The following is a 15,393-nucleotide window of genomic DNA, read 5'->3' as shown; positions in this document are numbered from 1 at the left end:
ATAAGTTTGAGTATGTTGTGTCTTTATTTTCATTAAATTCAAGAAAGACTTTAATTTCTTTCTTTATTTCTTCCTTGACCCAGCTGTGGTTCAGTAGTTGACTGTTCAGTTTCCATGAGTTTGTAGGCTTTCTGGGGGTAGCATTGTTGTTGAATTCTAACCAAGGACAACGGCAATGAATGTGAACTCTACAGCATGGACGGGCTCACTGTGAGCCTTAACCTTCACCTAGCGATGGATGGAGATAGAGACAGAGCCCCACATTGGAGCACCGGACTGAGCTCCCAAAGTTCTGATGAGGAGCGGATGGAGAGAGATCATGAGAAAGAAAGTCAGAACCATGAGGGACACGTTCACCCACTGAGACGGCAGGACAGAACTAATGGGAGACCACCAAGTCCACTTGGAATGGGACTGATGGAACATGCGACCAAATTGGACTCTCTGAGGGTGGCTGATGGTGGAGGCCGACCGAGGAGCCAAGGACAATGGCGATGGGCTTGGTCTCTATGACATGGACGGGCTCTGTGTGAGCCTTGTCAGTTCGGTTGCTCACCTTCCTGGACCTGGGGGGAGTTGGGAGGACCTTGGACTCAACATAGTGTAGAGAACCCTGATGGCTGTTTGGCCTCAAGAGGGAGGGAGTGGGAGTGTGGGTGGAGGGGAGGGGAGGGAAGGGGGAGGAGGAGGGGAGGAGATGGCAATTTTTAATAAAAAATAAATAAACTGGAAAAAAACCACTCACAAATATAATAAATATATTTTTAAACAGTCTGAAACTGCTACTATCTTATGACGTTAATTATAGTCTACATGGCAGATAGAACTGGAAAAGTTTACATTAAGAAAATACAGACAGGCTTGACTGGCCCATCCCACCATGATTTTCAGCAGGCCTTTGTAATGGAAGGAATGTCTGGTTAAATGAGTGTGGATGTGTCGCAATGCAAAATGTCCTTACAAGCTCAGCTGCATTATAAGCTCCATTGTCTTCCTCATTGTGTTTGAACCAAGCTATAATCAAGAGTAGTTGAGGGTGTATAATTGTCACCATGGTGAAAGTGTCAGCAAAAGGCAGACAATAAATATTTATGAAGTGCTAGCCGTGTGTACCAGATACTTTGTGGGGTGTGCTGGCTAATTTTATTTATTTATTTATTTATTTATTTATTTATTTATTTATTTATTGTCAACTTAACACAAGCTAGAGCCATCTGGGAAGAGAGAAGCACAGTTTAGAAATTGCCTCCATGAGCTTAGCCTTAGTCAAGACTATGGGGCATTGTATCAACTAATTATTGGTGTGAGAGGGCCCAGGGCACTGTGGGCAGTGCCAGTCCTGGGCAGGTGGTCCTTGGAGGTAGCTGAAAGTGAGCCTGAGAGAAAGCTAGCAGGTCTTTCTCCATCATTTCTGCGTTACTTCCTGCCTCCAGGATCCTGTCTTGAGATCCTTCCTAGACTTTGACCTGGGATGCATAAGCCAAGTAAAGCCTTCCCTCCCCAGGTTGCTTTTATCATGGTGTTTTACTGCAGCTATACACACCAGGCTAGAGTGTGGATATGTGGTGTGAATGTAGCTACCCTGCCTGCTCCCACCCCAAGTTCACAACTGCTGGTTGAGATTAGCAGCATGATAGACACAGAACCACAAGCTGCAGTGAGCGTGAGCTTCAGGAAGGGCCTAAAGGTTTCTTTGGTGTTAGAATGGATTATGGATGCTAGCTGCTTCTCAGACACGGGTGGTATCTGTCCATGTACAGGATGGCTCTCATGAAGGAACATAGACACTAGAGTTCACATTCTTTTATCAAACATAAACTGACACCTGTTACATGCCAGGCACGGTCCTCTAAGCGCAGATAGGCACAAATCCTTTTCATTCCTCTCCTCTAAAGAAGGAGTCAGGAAGGCCAATTGTTCAGGATGGTGATCTGTTTTCACCTCTATTCCCACCCAGGTCCTAATAATAATAATTCATTATTAAGGAATCGAAAAATAATGACCCACGGGATGCTATCTGCTAGAATCTATGCAGACAAGAGGGGTTCATTTAAGATATCAACTGGGGTAAAAGGCAGGAAAGAGAGGCCAGCCCTCTATTCCATCCAAGTCAATGACCTGACAGCTAAAAGGATGTTTCTCACCCACCGGCAAGGAGAGATTTGCTGTCGAAACAAAGCTGGCCGGTCGTGCTTTCAAGTTTTGCTTCCCAATTCCAACAAAAGAACAGCTTGTAAGAAATTTACCCCCGTGACAGGGTATCTCACAAGCAGCTTCACCGCTCGGAATACTACGAACCGATCTTTTATTTGTTGACACACGGGCCCTGGACATTCATGAAAACAAGATGTTCTCTTGCTGCTCCTTTGAGCTAAACGGATTTAAGTCAAGGTCTCAGTCATATTTTAAAAACAGATGTTACATAGCAAAAAAAAAAAAAAAAAAAAAAAAAAAAGAGAGAGTTTGCACCGATCCTAGCAAGGAGAGGCTGTCTCACTTCAACTTAGCTATCCTTTGGTGGCAGGAGGAGTGATCAAAACATACCTTAGGGGCAACTTGAAAGTCACTGTTCTCTCCATTTGGTGAAGCCTTAAAGGTCAGGGGTGCTGCTGGGCACCTAGGGCTCCTGGTTTGGAGAGTGCATACCAAAAAGAGGGCTAGTGATGGAGAGGTTTAGGTGTCCAAGGGGCCTGCTGAGAAAGGATAACCTCCCTCCCATGGGCCACCATCCTTTGTAGACAGTAGCCTTCTCATGGCTACTTCTGATGTTCACTCTCACAGATGAACCCAGCTCTTGGCCAGGCCAAACAATCTGGTCTCACTGGGCCCTGTTTTTGCTTTCCAGGTCCTGAAGCACCCACTGCTCTCTCTCTGCTCCGCCATCTCAATTTTTCCCTCTAGAATCTGGCTCAACTCTTATCATGAACAGAGAACACCCCTTCTCTTCCTACTACACAGCCCTACTGACACGGAACTCACTGTATAGACCAGGAACTTGTAGCCATCTTCCTGTGTCTGCCTCCCAAGTGCTAGTGTTCTAGGCGTGTGCCTCCACGCCCATCCCCCTCACTCGATGGCTAGACTGCAGTTGCCAACTTCGCTCTTAGTAGTCAATACCATGTAGCTTGACTATTCAAGTATTTCCTCGTTTCTCTTTGCCTTGACAAAATCTGAAGCTGTTCAACGTTAGGGCCTTGATACCCACTTCCTGTCTTGAGTATTTTCTATGTGATTATAGACACATTGGAAATACTTGCTGAATGGAACTGATGGGGAAAACATTAAACAGCATTAAACATGCAAGCACTTACTCCACCCATCTAGTTCCCATTTGCTTTCTGCAGCTACTTGCCTAGAACTGGGGCAGGTGGATTCATCAGAACCCTGCAGTTAGCACATCGGGTAAGAACCTCATCGTTCACTTCTCGTTCACCTCATCTCCTTCCTCCGAGAGCCGGGAAACTGCTCCTCATCAAAAGAGTACTTGCTTATCATGGGTTCCTTCCTTCATACCACGCATGACCAACCAAATGCTTTTAGAGAAGTGAATATTTCAGACGTGGTGGCTTTTGGAGAAATAAGAAACATATGCATCCCCAAGAACATTCCTGCTCGAAACATAAACAAATAAAACAACAGCGACCCAAACCCAAACCAAACATGCAAACAAACAAAAACAACATCAAAAACATACTGTGCAAGGAAGCACATTTTCAGGGTCCCATGGACTTCCAGTGGCTGGTTTGTGAGCCTTTATGCAGCTCACGATGTCTGACCATAGGCCAGTCCCACCTCAGTAAGAAACTACAAGAGTGGACTCATAACGATGTGTTCATATGAACTCAAGAGGATCCTATTCACGCTTAACGTAGGCCACAAAATTGGTTTAGCTAACAGATGAAGCTTGCAAATGCCTGTGTTAGGTCCTTGTAACAATCTTCATTGTTCTCATTTCTCACACAGAGATATGGAAATGCAGAGAAAGCAAACGGTTACAGAAGGGCACAGAGCCAGTTAATAGCGGACTCGGGATTAATAATCAGGTGCCCTGGTCCCACAGTGTGAGTTTTCAATTGCACTGCTCGGCTACACAAGACTTGCAAATGGATGAAGCAAGAGAGACAGGAGCAAGGACTTCAGTGATGAAATGATCATGTGACAGTCTGGAAGGCTCTCTGTGCGCCTACCAAGTCTTCCCAGGAGCTATTTCCTGTCAGAGGGTTTGGCTCGCTTGCTGTGAGGGTAACTTCATACTTGATGTTTATTGATGAAGTAAAAATGAATCTCTTGTTTGTGTTCATTTGTGCTTTGGCAAACTGATTTATTATTTCACTTAAGTGGGGGACACTTGAGAAAATAAGCCGAATGCATTCTAAAATCTTAAAAAAAAACAAACCACCACACTTCACACTTTGGCCATGTCTTTCTTTGCTCACGTAATTAGCTTTTGACATGAATCTAAATCATGGGAGTTCATCTGTGTCCGTTTCTGGGGAGATCTGGGGTTTGTGGGTTATTTTGGAGACTTCATTTAAGAGACAGGATATAATATTAAGTGGAAGAAATTAGACCCGGAGTTGCGGCAGGGCCCTATCCCAACAAGCGGTCCCACTGCCTTAATAAGCATCTCCTGCTGGTGCTTCACCTCTGATTTTTATGAACTTTCAATTCAAATGCCATGGCAGCCTTTCTCTGCTTTTTATTTCAATTCATCAGAAACAATTGTTAAGGTCCTCTTCTTTCCCTTAAATGCCATTCAAAACCAAAATTATGGAAACAGATCATGTAGGGACAATCAGATGTCACTTTAAAAAGTGACTTCAAGCTGGGCAGTGGTGGTGCACGCCTTTAATCCCAGCACTCGGGAGGCTGAGACAGGTGATCTCTGTGAGTTCGAGACAAACCCGGTCTATAGAGCAAGTTCCAGGACAGGCTCCAAAGCTACAGAGAAACCTTGTCTCTAAAAAACAAAAACAAAACAAAAAAACCATAAAAGTGACTTCAGAAGAATGGCAGACAAAGATGGTTCAATTGCAATATTTTGCCTATAATTTTAAAATATTGTGTCTTTTTGCCAAGATGAAGCCAATGAAAACAATGTAAAGAGTATCAGACACCACAATTTACATCACGGAGTACATCACTGGATCCACCAAGTTCTCTATTGCACTGAGTTTTGAAAAGGGTTCCTTTCACAGGAAAGGACACCAGAACTGCTAGCCCAGACTTGAAATAGCGCTTGGGGTGGAGGAGATCCTATTCAGTGTATGTCTGTAGGACGAATGACTCAGACAGGAAGATGAACGCTGGAGGAAGTTGCACCTCATGGTAGCCACCACCCTCAACTTATAATTACATCTTTAATTTACAAACTACTGGCCAGTTATCTGGGAGAGGCAGTTCCCAAGGTCCTCAGAGTCTCTCTTTCTGACAAATGTCTTTAGATAATTTCTCTGATTTACACTATCCCAATGAAGCTGTTGTAACTTGGAAAGCGAGGCCACTTCACCTGGCCCTCCCAAGTGTCAGTGCCTCAGTCCTCCCTGGCATTGGTTGTTTGATTTGCAATGGGCAGACGGGAGCAGAGCTGTGGTACCCAGCACTGCTAGAGCATTAGAATGCGTATTGCTAACCTGGGAACAGATCCAAGCACCAAACTCGAAACACGGTTTCTAATCGATGCACATGGCTTTTGCACCCACGGTAAAATCAAGAATTCATAATTGCAGGGACTACCTGAATTTATAATAAAATCAACTTAAAAATCCTGGTTACAAATACTCATGAGGGGAAGTTTTTGAAGATCTTAAAGAAAACGCTCTTAGAATGGCTCCTTCCTTAAAGCCCAGTGCCTTGGCATTTGCTCTCATTCTGCGTTCTCTGGATTTGAGGAACACACTTTCCTCTGGTCTTCGGATGCCCCCACCCACAATACATCATTTTTAGTTATTAAATAACAGGACTCGATATTAATGTTGGCCTTCTCCATCCTTTCAGAAAGTGTTCTCAGCCAAAGACATTAAACCACTCTTTCCCCTGTCAGCAGAGCAGCCAACATCCTGAGATCACAGCTCATTTGTACCACACTGGCGTGAACATTCAGACTCCATTTGTCTCCAGCTCTTAAAGGCTGGTGTTAGAATGAATGATGGACTTTTGTTTAGCACCAGGAAAAGGGGGGCACTCTCCCCCCAAGTAATAACTTTAGCCTAAAATATCCGTTTCAGGGAATGCAACTCTGCCCTTTCCTCTCAGAAAACTCAATGGACTAGAGATTTAATTTGGCATTGTTGAATTTTGGGTATAGAGAATAGTAGGAAGGAAACTGTCTCAACCCACTGCCCCCCCCCCCATCCAAGTCGCGCATTTGTCCCTTTGCTGGAGGGTTGTGGCTCTTAGTCTGGGCAGAAGTAAGAGGAGTTTAGGAGTCCGTGCGTCAGATCTTACCATCTGGAGCTCCAGGTGAGACTTCTGATAGTTGTGTTTCAGGTATAAATAGCTCAACCATTCCTTTCTCTTCACTGAATATTCTCTATGTGAATGGGAACCAGGGCCGGAAAGGACCTGTAGACAGGGCTCCTGGCAGCAGCATCTGCCTTTTACCCCGCTGTTGTGCCCGCTCTACCCATAAACTCTGGCATTCTCTTCCATTAGAAACTGTGCTGGGCTCTCATGGATGTGAGCGCTCATGGAAGTTCCTCCAATGGCCAAATATAATTTCTTGGCCAGGGAAGCACCATCATTTAGACAAGGTTACAAGGGTCCATACGTAAGGCTAGCATTTCTTCTTACTCTCCTAACCAGCCAGGTGGGAAGACCCTGAGAACCGTGTTTATGCAGCTCTTCAATCCCTAGCCAAACATGACTGTGCCCAGGGTCATTCTGGACTTCCCGTGAGTCTCAGGACAAAGATCCAGAGAGCGTCCTGTGGGGGAGACTCCTGGATGGATGTGGGTTCCAGGCCTTCCCCACAAACCTCATTCTATGATCACTCCTAGAAAGTCATAGGCAAACATCATTTTACATTTAAATCCTACGACGTATAACACATTGGAGCAAATTTGAGCTAAGTGGGAGACCAAACACTTGGTTAAGCGTGTCCAGGGGAACTCATTCTGGAAAATGGAAGAAAACAAATTCCCAAAGTTCTCTTTCCATCTGGAGCCTCAACTGTTTCTTAACATATTGGCCCAGGGAGACTATAAAGTCTCCCATTCATGCTGTTCTGAAACAAGAGCAAAGGCTTCTGGGTGCTTACAACTCAAAGCACGTCTTTCACATCTCACAGGAAAACGGTCTTTTTCGTCAAGCCTGTCAGGTGACTGAAGGTAATGAAGCACAGCTGGGAGGCACCTACGCTGGCCACCGGCCATCATTCACTCCAGTACCCTGGCGCAGCTCCTTCCTGCAAAATTTCCTACCTTATAGAAATAGAAATTTGTGTGAACTTCCAGAATCAAGTGTCAGTGGCATTTGGGAGTACCTCCACAACATCGGGCATCTATTTCCTGGCTACGCTAGGATGGTAAGGAAGGGGGTATGGGAGTGAGTACTTGAAGAGAGCTGGCATTGCAAAGGATGGGGGTATGCAGAGATCTCTGTGGACCTGATAGCCGTTTCTGCCAGTAGTCTGGCCGTCCAAATACAGACACACACACACACACACACACACACACACACACACACACACACTGATAGTCTTTTCTGCCAATAGTCACATTGTCCAAATGCACACACACACACACACACACACACACCACCGCCACCACCACCACCACCACCACCACCACCACCATCACCCCTCAAGAGAGATTCTGCTAAAAGAGAACCAAGGACATGAGGAACTAAAATGGAAGCAAGAGGAACAGGGAACAAATGAAATAATCCTGAAGCAATAATTGCCGGAGAATGGTGTTAAATTCCTGAAACAAAAACAAAAACAAACAAAACCCTTTCAATTAAGGCCACCCCCACCCCCACCCCGTTTCCTTTGCTTTCTCTACCCTGCCTTAAGGACCCCTCTTTGTGCTTCTCGGGTGCTTCGGCTGGGAGACTTGTGGTGGTTTAAATAGGAAATGCCCCCCTCCCCCACACACACAGTCACATGTATTTAAAACTTGGTCCCTGATTGGAGGTGCCGTTTGGGGAGGTTATGGAACTTTAAGGTTGTGGAGCCTTGTTGGAGGAAGTACATCACTGGGGGCGGGCTATAGCTTGACTCCACTTCCAGCTCACTCTCTACTTCCTGTTTACCCTTGGAATGTGATCGCTCAGTTTCCTGCTCCTGCAGATCGCTGCCCTGCTTCCCTGCACGACTGACTCTTACCCCTCCGGAGCTAAGAGCCAAACTAAATGCTTTTGTTCCCAAGCTGCTTTTGGCCGAGGTGCTTTATCACAGCAACAGAAAACTAACTGGTTCACTTATCGAAAGCGCAGGCTGCATCTTTGCTCCTGAAATCACTAGCCTTCTTACAACCGGGAGCTTATGGACTCCAAGGGGTTGAGTCATCCGCTTTACTGCCTCAAGGTGACAGCATTAGTCACAGGGAGTAAAGAGTTCCGTTACTGAAGAGAGACAGAAAGTCATTACAAAGGGCAGGGAGTATTCCTCAAAACCTCGATAGCATCTACCTGGTCCACTGAGTGCTAACTAAACCATCAGGGCTGCAGCAGGCAGGCTGGTTTTTCATGATGGACCTTTAACATGCAAGAATTTAGCAAGTCAGGCAGAAAGATTGTATAATTACTGAAAGCAGAGCCCAAAGAAACAAACTGTACTCACAGGGAAGCAGTCAGATGTCTACTTCTGAATCTTTGGACACCAACCCTGTGTGCTGGACTGGTCGGTCTTGAAATCTGCTATCGATTATCTGGAATAAAAAGGAAGATGGGAATGTAATTAAGTAGGGTTAATGTAGAGTATATCTTCATTCTTGTACATTTATTTATTATTTATTTTTGGGAGTGTGTGGGCACACATGTGCCACAGCACAGGAGTGGAGGGCAGAGGACAACTTGGAGTCTGTTCTCTCCTTCTAGCGTGTGAGTTCTGGGGGTTGAATGTGGGTCATCAGGCTTGGTGGCAAGTGATTATGCCCACTGAGCTATCTCACCAGCCCTAGGATGTATGTATTAAAACCACCTGTTCTCTCTCAGGTGCCACTGTCAGAAGGACGCTGAGGAGCGAACGCAGACCTGGGGTAGAAGTAGTTACTGTGATCGGGGAGATGGCTAGGCAGCTAAAACTGCTTGCTGGGAAAACCTGACCACCTCAGTGTGGATCCCCAGAACCCAAGGTCCGTAACCCCAGGAGAGATAGGAGCTGGGGACACGGCAATCTCCAGAAGCTGTCTGTCCAGCTAGCCTGATGAAGAAACCCGGGCCAAAGATGGTTGAAAGGTGAGACTTGACAGGAAGGTTGTCCACTGACTTGCACAACTGCACCTTATGCTCATGAATAAGTCATCTGCCTGTGCACGTGAGCACGCGCGCGGGGGCACACACACACACACACACACACACGAGGAGGGGATTAGTGTACATTTTTTATTGTAAAGAAAATAAATGTAATAATTACAGACTCAAAGCCTGAATTATTCTAAATGATGAGGCAGAAAATGCACGGCTGTACTTCTGCCCCGACAGGACCAATGTTTATTTGCTTAGCTTCTGTTTCTCTGCTCCTAATACCTTTGGTATTTAAAAAAAAGTTAGTGAATGGAAAATAGGGGGAGAACATGCTATGTGTAGGTAGAAAGCCCCCTTGTGGTCTAGTGTGTGTGTATGTGTGAGCTGTCTCGTGGATGAGACAGAAGAACAAAGTAAATAGCAGAGGAATTGCGAGAGAAGTCCCTTCTATGCTCACACTGCAAGTCTTAAAATGAGACGTGGGTGGGTTTCCTACTGTTTCAGGGCAATCAGTGTCGGTGGGAACCATCCCTCACCTTATCCCTTCTGGCCACGGCTGATGGTGCCATGCCACGCACAGACATTCTGGCTGACCTTCCTCTGAAACACTTGCCAAGTCTAGACCAGACGTAGTTAAGGAAGGAAAAGGCTAAGGTAAAGGGAGGGAGCTAGACTTATGGTGAATGAGCCTGTCTTCCTTCCCCAGTCCCTAGCAAGCTGATGGCAAACAGCCAGGCACTATTTATTGCCCCTTTGACTTAACCATTTAACCGGGTGTGGTGAGAGATGCATTTCACATGAAAGCATTTGGGGTGGGAGAACCAAGGCATAATGAAAGCAAAGCCGAGATGGTCTCCTTCCCATCAGATTTCAGTCTCTCTTAGAACAGTGATTTTCTTGGGTCCTTAAGAAGTGGCTAAATGAACTGTTTGGTGACACAAGACACAGCAATTAGCACTTTTCTTGGTAGAAATTGATTAAAGCCATATGCAAGCGTCTCTATCATCACTTGTGAATTTTCTTTCATTAAGAATGTTCTTAGATATGATATTTAAAAATGGTTGCCAAGGAAGAGTTTTCGATAATGACTGACTGTCACCAGGGATCACTGCAATTGGAGATTTAATGAAAGCAGATGATGTAGCCAGCATGAAGACCCAATAGAAGAACTAATTTAACATGTTACCTCCCGCAGCTGAATTAGGGCCCCTTGATGTCAACGTTATTATTTCTATCAAACAGCTGAGATTGCAAAATTCATCCCCATCGATCAGTCCCCATGGGATTCAGGGAGGGTCACTCAGAAGGGGTCTTCAAAGTGTTATCTTTGCTGCTAAACCCAAGAGTATGGGTGGCTGGTGGCTCTGTCCCACCCAGAAGAGGGTTCCATTTAGTGTCCAGGAGGACGACAAAGATTTTGTCTTGTAGATAAAGTTAGGAGGCACTTCTGCACGCTTGGGAACAAGAGAGTGCTTCAAGTGGCTTTGCCTGCATTCTGCCCAGTCTTCTACTCTAGATAATAAGATGGAACGTTACATTATCTAAGGACACACAGAGGAGTAAAAGCTGCAGGACACAAAGCTTGAAATGGGAAAGGAATGGGAAGCGGCTATTTCAGTCTCAGCTGGCAGGAAGTCAAGTACCTTGTGGAGATGGATATTAAAATATTTAAAAATAGCTCTGTGGAGTTCAGTCAAAATGAGCCAGTGTCAATAAAACATTAATACTTGTCTCTTCCTCACATTTATAATTGAGTATGGAAGTCAGAAGTCTGTTAGAACAGAGGGAATGCACAATTTTCGGGCATTCCGACCATCTAAATTAACACCCATGAGTAGATGGGTATTGAACAGGTCCCTTAACCACTCCTGGCCTCTCGCTTCCTCAGCACAATATGAAGTGTTTGGAGGAGATTTTTAAGAGATCTTCAACTCAGATGGCTTATATATAATCATATGATCTTTTAAGGGAAAGAACTGTGTTACGTATCTCAACACATACAAAAGACCCTGTAGTTGTAAATAAAATGCCAACTGCATCTCCTTTCCTGGACCACCTAGTCCTATCATACCCATCATTTCTAAAAGGTGTGTGTGTGTGTGTGTGTGTGTGTGTGTGTGTGTGTGTGTGTGTGTGTGTTGTCTGAGACAGAGTTTCTCTGTGTAGCCCTTGTTGTCCTGGAACTCTCTCTGTAGACCAGATTGACCTCAAACTCACAGAGATCCTCCTGCCTCTGCCTCCTGAGTGCTGGGATTGATGTGAACTACCATGCTTAGCCTAGGATGCATATTTTTTAAAATAGAATTTCACATTTTCTCTTTCTTTTCTTTTCTTCCTTCCTTTCTTCCTTCCTTCCTTCCTTTCTTTCTTTCTTTCTTTCTTCCTTCCTTCCTTCCTTCCTTCCTTCCTTCCTTCCTTCCTTTTTCTTTTTCTTGTTTTTGATTTTTTGAGACAGGATTTCTCTGTGTAATAACCCTGGATGTCCTGGAACTCACTTTGTAGAGCAGACTGGCCTTGAACACACAGAGATCTGTCTGCTTCTGTCTCCTGAGTGCTGGGATTCAAGCAAGATGAATATGTTTTATATCTCCATGAGAGATAAAAAACATTTCACATCCTAGTGTTGAGAGTTCACTGAGAGCCTGCTGTGTACAAGGAACCTGGCAGGTGTTCTCTTGTTTAATGTTTGCCATCTGAAAGTAAAGAAACAGACTTGCACTCATTGATGTACGGTTAATAAACGATAGAGTCGAAATGAAACCCATAATGTCTCACTCCAAAGCTTTCTCCCCAACCGAACACCTGGAATTACCATGGCTTCTAAGGGTTTTCTAAGATTGGCTAAAAAAAACTGTTTTGAAGCAGGCTTTATGAATTTACTGGGTGTAGAGACCACTCAGGCACCTAGAGTAGATTAACATGTGGCAGCCCAGTGTTATTATTGGAAACAATTGAAAACCTGGGTAAAAGAGAAGATCTACCCTGTGGCGTCAGAAAGTTGCCGCAGAGACCGGAACTCCAAAGCACAGCATCCTAGAGGCAGGGAAGGAAGCCGCAGTGGCAAGACTCCCATTCAGCAGTTTCTACCACAGCTGTGGTCCTCAAACCACCAAAGACAAGGGGACATAAGAGAATTAAAAACACGCGAGGGAATGGCATCACATGCCTGCAATCCTAGCACTGGGGAGGCTGAGGCTACAATATTATGTTCAAGGTCTACCTGGCCTATGTGGTGAGAGCCTGTCTCATAACCACAAGGCAGAACACAAACCAAAACCAAGGAGCCCATTTCTGAGGAGCTCTCCCACAGAGGTGGACAGCAAAAGCCTAGAGTTCACAAAGAGAATTCGCCCTTAGGGCTCTTGTCTATTTCTTTTTGTGATAGTTATTAACTACTAGAAAAATAATTCAGACCTCAACACTAAAAAGAATCCATTTTACAGTATAGTCAATTCTACTTTGAGAAAACAAATAAAGAAAAGAGGAAGAGGAGGAAGGCAGGGAGGAAGAAGTCCCTTGGGACCCTGGGACTGCTCACCCACAGAGACGAGGTAAAATAGAGGTGGGTGAAGAGCTTCTATCAAGACTTATCTCAGGTGGCTTCCTGGAGACTACTACCTCAGTTCAATTCTGTGGCTACAAGCTATTCCAAGCCTCCCACACTAACAGAAGAGAGGAAGAAAGCAATACCCAGCACCCAGCGGCACTTAGGTTTTACTCATTGTCTGGAGGAGGTTTTAGTTGTTTGGTTTTAAATTTTACTTTATTTTATATGCATAACTGTTTTGCCTGCTTTTATGTCTGGATACCATATGTGTATCTGGTACCGGGAACTGAATCCAGGTCCTCTGGAAGAACATGGCTCTTAATCTCTGAGCTATTTCTCCATCCCCCTGATGGTTGGTTTTGATTGTTGACTAATTCTACACAACGTAGAATTACCTGTGAAGGAAGCCTCAATAGGGAATTGTGTGGATTAAGTTGGCGGCCCTCAGGCCTATCTGTGAGGGACTCTCTTAATTGGGTTTATTGAGGTTAGAGGACCAATGATAAACCCAATCAGCACTATCTCATGGGCTAGGCCCCGGACTGAAGGAAAAGGAGATAGCAAACTGAGTGTACCATGCATTCATTTATTGCTCTCTGTTCCTGTCTGTGGGTACAAAGAGATGAACCACTGCCTTGATTTCCCTGCAACAAGGGATGACATCCTAGAATTGTGAGGGAAATAATCTCTTTCTCCTTTAGTTGCATGTACCATGGGATTTTACCACACCAGCAGAAAAGCAACCCCAATTTGATGTCCATCTGGAAAGCAATAACAACAACTAAATCTGACCTCGAATTATCACGATATGTGTTGAACTAAATGTGGAACAGATTAGTGTTATTGGGGGGGGGTGGTGATGAAAAATTCTTATCCTCACGTAAGAATTTTGTAACTAAGACATAAAAATACTATTATACCTCCCTCTGTCGCTGATCCCATTTAGACGGTCTTTCCTGAGCTTATCTGCTGAAACATGTTCTCTTCTTTCTCCTCTATGGGACACAGGGGATCAGCTACTATTTTGGGGTCCTTGATCCATTTGGAGTTAGGTTTTGTGCAGTCCAGAAGAGAGAAAGATCTAGCTTCCTCTTCCACATGTAGCTTTCCAGTTTTCCCATCCCCATTTGTTAGAGATACCATCTTTTTCACATGTGCTTTTTTGTCTCTTCGTCAAGGTCAGGTAGATATAGAAGTTGCACTTGTATCTCTTTTGCTGGTCAATGTGCCTGTCTAAATGCCAGTACCATGCTGGTTTATTATTATAGTTCTACGGTGTAACTTGAACCAACTCCTAATGATTTATTGCTATACCTATAGGTTAGTGTGTTTCTCAGCCCTCACCCAGAGAAGTTGCTTATGGAAGGAGACAGTGGTAACACAGACATGGACAGCTGGTCAACACGCAGAGAATGAAACTGCTAAGTGCTCATCTCTAAAGAGGACGTCTATATCACACCCCCTTCTTCTCTGAAGGCCAGGGATTTTTGTGGACGAGGAGGGTAGGAAGACTGTAAGAGCCAGCAGCTGTGGATGACTATAAGGGGACCTTATTTCAGGATGCAACAGGGCAGTTGCACAGAAACTCACTGTGGTTGTTGGCAGCATTCTCAAGACCTGCACAAGATATGGCCGGGCCAAATCCCAGCATGGGGTGGGAGGTGCTCCTAATCTTCTAGCCCTAGCTGAGGAGCTGTTAGCAATTGGTGGCTGCTGGGACTGGAGGCTTTCTGCAAGGACAGATCCCCCTAGAGCAGTGGTTCTCAGCCTTCTTGATGCTATGACCCTTTACTACAGTTCCTCCTGCTGTGGTGACCCCCGGCCACAAAATGATTTTTATTGCTACTCCATAACTGTAATTTTGCTACTGTCATGAATCATACTGTAAATATCTGTGTTTTCCGATGGCCTTAGGTAACCCCCCTGTGAAAGGGCCATATGACTCCCAAAGGGGTCACACCCCACAGGTTGAAAAATACTGCCTTAGAGGCTACCCTTGCCCCAGTAGTTGGCCTTCTCCCCCTTCACACCTAGGAAGACTAAACAGATTCAGTGGGAAACACACAAAGACCTCATGATGTTGGGACATAAGGTAGTGAAGAGATGAGAGAGGAACTGGAACAGAGGGAAGTGGTATGGACTTGATCCATGCTGGATGCATATAAGCACTGCGCAAGCAATTAGAAGAAGATGCCCAGTCAGCAAGATGACCCAGTAGTTAGAGGCACTTGTTGGTAAGCCTGACAGCCCTAGTTTAATCCTCAGGACCCACGTGGTAGAGAGACAGGACCAACTCCTGTTGTCTCTCTTCCCCTCAAACAAGTAACTGCAAAAATAAGTTAAAAAAAAAACAAAAAAATCAATGTCAGTGTGTATGAAAAAACAGTACATTTGTGTATGTATATATATATATATATATGAGAGAGAGAAGAACATAA

The 15,393-nt window shown here is 44.8% G+C and overlaps 1 protein-coding gene across 3 annotated transcripts in view; it reads right to left on the bottom strand.

Moving 5' to 3' along the window:
- Cald1 (caldesmon 1) overlaps positions 1-15,393 on the bottom strand; it is a 185,296-nt gene that overhangs the window by 110,689 nt on the left and 59,214 nt on the right. For all 3 annotated transcript variants that reach the window (XM_038317885.2, XM_038317881.2, XM_038317882.2), the window contains exon 2: positions 8,783-8,870. The gene's annotated coding sequence lies outside the window, so the exon portion shown is untranslated. The remainder of the gene's footprint in view (positions 1-8,782; positions 8,871-15,393) is intronic.

Source organism: Arvicola amphibius, chromosome 2 (assembly GCF_903992535.2).
Source record: "Arvicola amphibius chromosome 2, mArvAmp1.2, whole genome shotgun sequence".
Lineage (NCBI taxonomy): Eukaryota > Metazoa > Chordata > Mammalia > Rodentia > Cricetidae > Arvicola > Arvicola amphibius.
Note: the sequence above shows the minus strand (reverse complement) of the source record. Positions and strands in the feature narration are given on the sequence as shown.